Source organism: Castanea sativa, chromosome 5, assembly GCF_040712315.1.
Source record: "Castanea sativa cultivar Marrone di Chiusa Pesio chromosome 5, ASM4071231v1".
NCBI lineage: Eukaryota > Viridiplantae > Streptophyta > Magnoliopsida > Fagales > Fagaceae > Castanea > Castanea sativa.
Window position 1 is genome coordinate 81,616,969 of NC_134017.1, and position 6,617 is coordinate 81,623,585.

At 38.4% G+C, this 6,617-nt stretch overlaps 1 pseudogene; it reads right to left on the reverse strand.

The window, feature by feature from the left end:
* Positions 1-4,777: 4,777 nt before the first annotated feature.
* On the reverse strand, positions 4,778-6,377 carry LOC142635937 (uncharacterized; annotated as a pseudogene).
* Between the last annotated feature and the right edge of the window lie 240 nt (positions 6,378-6,617).

Genomic DNA, 6,617 nt, shown 5'->3' on the forward strand with positions numbered 1-6,617 from the left:
CTCTAGAAGGGGCCCTAAACAATCCTTCCAGCCTTAACAACTTGATAATGTCAATCACCCGATTATCTCCCATCTGAATGCTTGCCATCTCCTTAGTGCGACCACGGCACGTAAGTGGGCCCGGGTCTTGCAAAATCCATAAAAATTATAGTGGTTGTTACAACTACAAATTGTGTTTTGAAAGAACTTGCTAACTAAAAGTCAAAGACAACGTAAAAATTAAAGCGATTGTTAGAACTAGATATTTCACCTCGCCATTCCAAATGTCCTCTGATCGATGATATCGTTGTCGCGTCAACAATGACTCGTCAAGTGGACCAAGGTGCAAGATCTGTGGCTCGTCATCAATCCGAGGCTCCATACTGCAAACATTCAGATACTCAACTGTGAGATCATTAATAGTGTGGGGGCAAAGGAATGCTATTCTACATGCAAGGAAATGTGACTAAACATGAGATAGATCCCCATTCAAAATAAGACTATATATTGCAACATCTCAAAATGGAATACAGAAAAAACTAGTTGGGACAAAGGGAGGAATGATTTAAATGGGAATGCTAAAACAAGAGTTTTTGGATACTTATAATTGAAATGTGTTTTGATGTTATGATGCCCTTGAAACTCAAACTCTATTTTATGACACCAATGCACCCATCTGTATACCGGAAAACCAAGCTCAACATGATGAACTGAATAGATTAAGGTGATTGTCAAATTGTTAAGGTAAAGTTTAAATCCAAAGAGATTTGTTTAATCTTCTGAAGACAGCAGTGTGACAGTCTAACAGATGTTGTCTGTTAAACTTAAAGAGTAGTTAGAATTATCTTGCCTAGTATACTAAGAAATTTTCATATAATTGATACAAATACACCAATTTGATTTTGTGGAGAGGGGGAAGTTGAGTTTTAATGTCATTTTAATATTTTTAATGTCAATTTGGGTAGGTTGAAGATGCTAAATGTGTTATAAAATTATAGACAATGCTTATAGTATCACTATCATATCTTGGAAATAAGTTGACCAAGAATGGTCGTCTTACCATTTGTTTCTAGATGCCCAAGATGAAATTAGCTTAAGATCATTAAAGTCACATTTCTGAAATGAAATGTTTTCAGAGCAAAGTGCTAGACTTGAAAATCAAGCTGCCATATGTGCATTTTCTATGATTTTTTCCCCATAAGTTTCATATAAATTGGTGCTTCCCAAAACATGTTCTATATGGCTTATAGCATCTCTTATTTGCTTGCAGGGTAGTCACTCTGATATTGATGCAAAACAAAGCGATGTCCTCATAAGGTATCAAAACTCAAAAGCACAAAATAATTCACAATTTTTTTTCTTTAAATTTTCCATAGAACAAAATAAGGTATCAAAACTCAAAAGCCCCAATTTTTTTTTAAAAAATTCGTAATTATAACCCAAGAACAAAAATAAAAGCACAAATTTCTCTAATTTTGAGCCCAATGAAGAAATTTGCATCATTCTTATGCATTTTATAAGTATTACACTTTGAAAGAGTTCTGCAACATTTGCAACCACCCCATAACAAAGATTTTACTAACATTAATCCCAACAACTAAACACATATCAAGCATTATTACCCAGAAACCAACAAAAACAGAGACAAAAACAGAATATGCCAGCAACCCAAATCATACAACAAGTAACAAACCAAATTCGTCTAACTTAAATCTTACACTAACAAGAAAAACTAAAGCACTAACAACAGACATTATCAAACACAAACACTTGGCAAAACCCAGATGGAATAATTATTTAAAAAGCTCAAAAACATACCTGCAAACTTCCGTTGGTAGGGAACAAAAGGGATTTTGAAGGATCGCCTAAAGCCGGTTGTGAGGAAAGAGGAGACCGTTTGAGGGTGAGGGTGATTTCTGTTGAACGCCGAGGGGTTGAGGGTGACTGGTTTGGGTGTTTGAGTGAGAGTGTTTGAATTTTGAGTGAGAGTGTTTCAGAGAGAGCGTTTGAGAGATTGAGAGAGTGTGAGTGTTTGAGTGAGGTTGAGAGAGTGTGATTGTTTCAGCAAGGGGTTTGAATATGGGTGTGTGTAGATTTCGAGTCTTATAAACTTGATTTCTACGTGGCTACACGTGGAAAATTTGTCCACGTAATGGTATTGACGAACACTACAAATCGAGTTTTAAAAGCTCGAGTTTTTCTTGGATCTCGAGTTTATAAAACTCGAGATGCTAGTTTCCTACATTCTTTTGCACAGTGACAATTAACGAAAATGTTAGATATTGAATGGTAAATGGCAACAAAATTCCTTGATATGGATATTTGTTGTTTTGGCACATGAGTAAACTATCCTAAGCCTTGGTTAATAAGATTCCAATAGAAACAAAATTGTAGTCAGGCAAAATTTATAGGAATTATTTGTAAAAATCAGTAGCAATGATTGACAACATTGTCTGCGCTAGAGCCACCGTGTCGCTTACGAAGCTCGTCAGAAATTATCCTCATTATTCTAGTCAAAAAATAGTTGCTGTCATCTACCTCCCATTCTACACTGTTGATTTGCCGTGCCAAACCCGAGTGGTTTTTGGTCTTTCAAGACTTTAGCCACAGGTCTAAAAGGCCACTTCCATGGGTATTAAGTCTTCACACTTCAAAACCAAAGATTAATCATCAATAAAGTAAACTATCCTAAGCCTTGGTTAATAAGATTCCAATAGAAAAAATATTTTACCAAAAAAAGAAAAAAAAGAAAAAAGAAAATATTTGTAGGCAGGCAAAATGTTTAGGAATGATTTGTAAAATCAGCGGCAATGACTGACAACAACTCAACAACATTGTGTACGCTAGAACCACCGTAGATGTTGATTCTGTTGAATATGAAATTCGTCAGAAATAAATGATGAGGTCCAATTTTTTCTTGAACATCATGAGCTTATCACCATATCTAATTGAAGTGAAGTTGCTGTCATCTACCTCCCATTCTACACTCTGTTGACTACTGTGCCAAACCTGAGTGGTTTTTGGTCTTCCAAGACTTGAGCCATAACTCAAAAATGCTATATGTAAATTCCAAAGCCAGAGATTAATATCATCACCTAGGGGTGTGCAAAAAATCGATGAATCCAAAAAACTGGCTGAAACTTATCGAACCGAATTCAATTTTTCAGTTCGGTTTCGAAGCGGTTCGGTTTCGGTTTCGATGCTGGATTTTTTCACCCTAAAATTGACTGATAGATAGATAGATAGAGGAAGTAGCTTAGTGGAAAATCGCGCGCGTGTTAGCCACTAGATCACTAGTTCGAGCCTTCGCGTCTCCATTTTGAGTTTTTTTTTTTTTAAAAAAAAAATTAAAAAAACCCTAGCATCTTATATATAACTTGTAGCCCTAGCCACCCCTCGTAAGTTATAACCCTAGTCGCCCCTCACCCAATTTTCTCTCCCTCTCTAGCACTGATTCGGTCTCTTCGTTTCTTGCTATGGTATGTCTTCTTCTTGATTTTGTCTCTCATCCCAAATCACCCATGCTTGTACCGATTCGGCCTCTTCGTTTCTTGCCATGGCATGCCTTCTTCTTGATTTTGTTTCTCTCATCCCAAATCACCCATGCTTGTACTGGGATTCCATGGGTTTTGTGTCATCATGTGATGTTTGTTTTAAAGAAACTTTGTAGCTGTTAATCTTAGTTTGTGTCTTATGGTTTTTAATGTGTTGCTCTATATTTTGTGTTGAAAACAAGGTCTGTGTTTTTACTATGTTTTTCTTTCAATAATATCTCTGTTTGATGCAAAAAAAATCCTTCTTTCTCAATAACCCTCTCTTTGGAAAATCGAAAACCGACCGAAACCAACTGAAACTGAAATACACTGAAACCGATTGATTTCCAGCCATTTTGGTCGGTTTCGGTTGAGAATTTCACACACCAAAATATTCGGTTTCGATTGGCCATACCCAAAAAAACCGACCGAAACTGAACCGAGCACACCCTTATCATCACCTCTTCGATTCTTGATTGTATGAGTGTTTCTTATTACAACCTCTCAATGAAAATTCCATTCTTTTCATGGTTCTTCTTGATACCAATATGCTAACTTTTTGTCAACTTTCCTATCTTTGTGGTATCTGGCCAATGTCGTGGTGATCAACAATCCTGTTTGCTTGATATGAAGGACAATCTTATAATCGACACAACTAGGTCCACAAAATTGGTGCATTGGAATGAAAGTATTGACTGTTGTTTGTGGGAAGGGGTCACCTGCAACGGGGGACTTCTTGTAGGCCTCAACTTGGTCAACGAATCAATCTATGATGAACTTGACAGTTTAAGTAGCCTTTTTTGCTTGTAGTATCTCCAAAACCTGAATTTGGCTTATAATAAACTCGATTCTCCAATTCCTCCAGAGTTTGGAAATTTGACAAATTTGAGGTATTTAAACCTATCATATGCTGACTTTGGAGGGCAGATTCCCATTGAGATTTCACGTCTCACAAGGTTGGTTTCTCTCAATTTGTCTACCTATATGCTGAAACTTGAGAACCACATTTAGCTTCGTTAGTTCACAACCTTACGTGGCTTACAGAATTTTATCTGGATGGTGTAAATATATCATCTCGAGGGAATGAGTGGTGTCAGGCCGTATCATCTTCACTCCCAAATCTAAGGGTGTTGAGCATGTCAAGTTGCAATCTTCGGGGGCTCCGGATTCCTCCTTACTCAAGCTTCATTCTCTCTTAATTATTTGTCTCAATGCAAACAATTTTTCTGCTCCAGTTCTAGAATTTTTTTTCCTATTTTCGAAATTTAACATCCTTGTTGTGATATCACCTTTTTGAACTCCCCCTTCTTATGAAGTGCCCCATAAGAATATTGTATATGGAAACACTACAATAACCTCTTTTTTTCAAGTCCTCAAACACTTCCACAGCCATTATTGTCCTCTCCTCCTTCCCAACCACAAAAGCAAAGAACTTCGAAAGATCATCAATGACACAAAATCCCAATTTCTCCATTTGGGTTAACAATTTACAAAACTCATCCATCCTTCTCATCTCTGCATACAAAACCAAAATTGGATTGACAGTCACAAACTCCGGCTCAAGACCCTCCTGAAGCGTGACCTGAAAAACCTTATAAGCCTTATCAACTCGCTTCACACCACAAAAACCTTCGATAATTGAATTATAAATCCCCAAATCAGCTCTATACCCAGAATCCACCAAATCTTTCAACAAACCACAAGCAAACCCCACTTTCCCATCTGCCATAAACTCCTCAACTAACGATACATATATCGCCCTATCAATCAAACACCTTTTCTCCTTCATCTCCCTAAACAACTCATACCCTTTCTCCACCCTCCCCACCTTTACACAACGCGGTAACCAAAGTCGTATATGCCATTGTGTCTGGCTCCACCTTATCCTTTCTCATTTCCTCCCAAATCCTCAAACACCCATCCAAATTCCCTGCTTCAACTAACACCCTTACCATTGCCGTGTACGCAAACACGACCGGTGTACACAAATTCTCCCACATTTTACTCAAAACTTTCAACATTTTATCAATTCTCCCAACTTTACACAACCCTTTAATCAAAACCATAAAAGTGATACTCTCTTCAACCAAACCATCATTCCTGAAATCATCATAAACTAAAATCGCCAAGTCCACATACCCATTCTTCATCAAAGCATCAATAATCCTATTGTACAAAAAAACCCTAGGCTTAACATTGAATTTATTCATCTTTTGATACACGTAGAAAACCTGAAGGGGCCGATTGGCGTCGGAGTGGAATCGGACAAGGATTTCGAACTGCTTTTCTGTGGGGGGGTTTGTTTTGGGAGATCATGAATTTAGGTAGTTCATCGACAGAGTGGAAACGGTTAGAGCGGTTGAGGCTATAGGTGAAGGCATTGTAGGAAGCAAAAGTGTGGTGGAAATCTTTTTGCTTGGAGGCCCAATGGAAGAACTTGGAGGCGAGATTCGGGTCGGGTTGGGATTTAAGGACTTTGGCAACGAGGTCCAAAGTGACGTGGCGGAGTTTGTTGAGGTCGGAGACGATGGGAGGGACCCAGTGGTTTTGGTTCTTGCGGAATGAGTCAGTGATGTGTCGGGCGATAAGGGAGAGGCAGATGAGTGAGGTGTGGGTGGTCCCATTGTTGGTGTTGCGGGTTTCAGTGGTGGTGGGGGAATGTTGTCAATCTCAGTGGTGGAGATTGAAGGGTTGAGGATTGTGGGGAGGAGAGGGTTTTTGGGGGGAGATGGATTAGCGGTTGGAGAAGAGGTTGTTGCGGACGGTGGGGCAGTGTTGGGAGGGTTTATGGTGGTCGTAGAAGAAGTAGAACTTGTTTTTTTGGTTTTGGTTTTGGGGTTTGGGAATTGGGGGCTGAGGAGGCATTTCTATATATATTTTTTCTTCTTTCATTGATTTCTTTCACCATAACTCATCAGCTTCGAACTTCTCTTTAGTGACCAATTTACACTATTGTCTTATGTTGTGTTTGACTTACTAGTTAAGCAGTCTGTTCTATGAAAGTGCAGTGCGTTGAGGGTTTTGGGAAAATTGCACCGTGGAATGCCCTATACAGTTATGCTTGTACCCATGCATTATTTAGCTGATATGTTAATTATTCTTCAT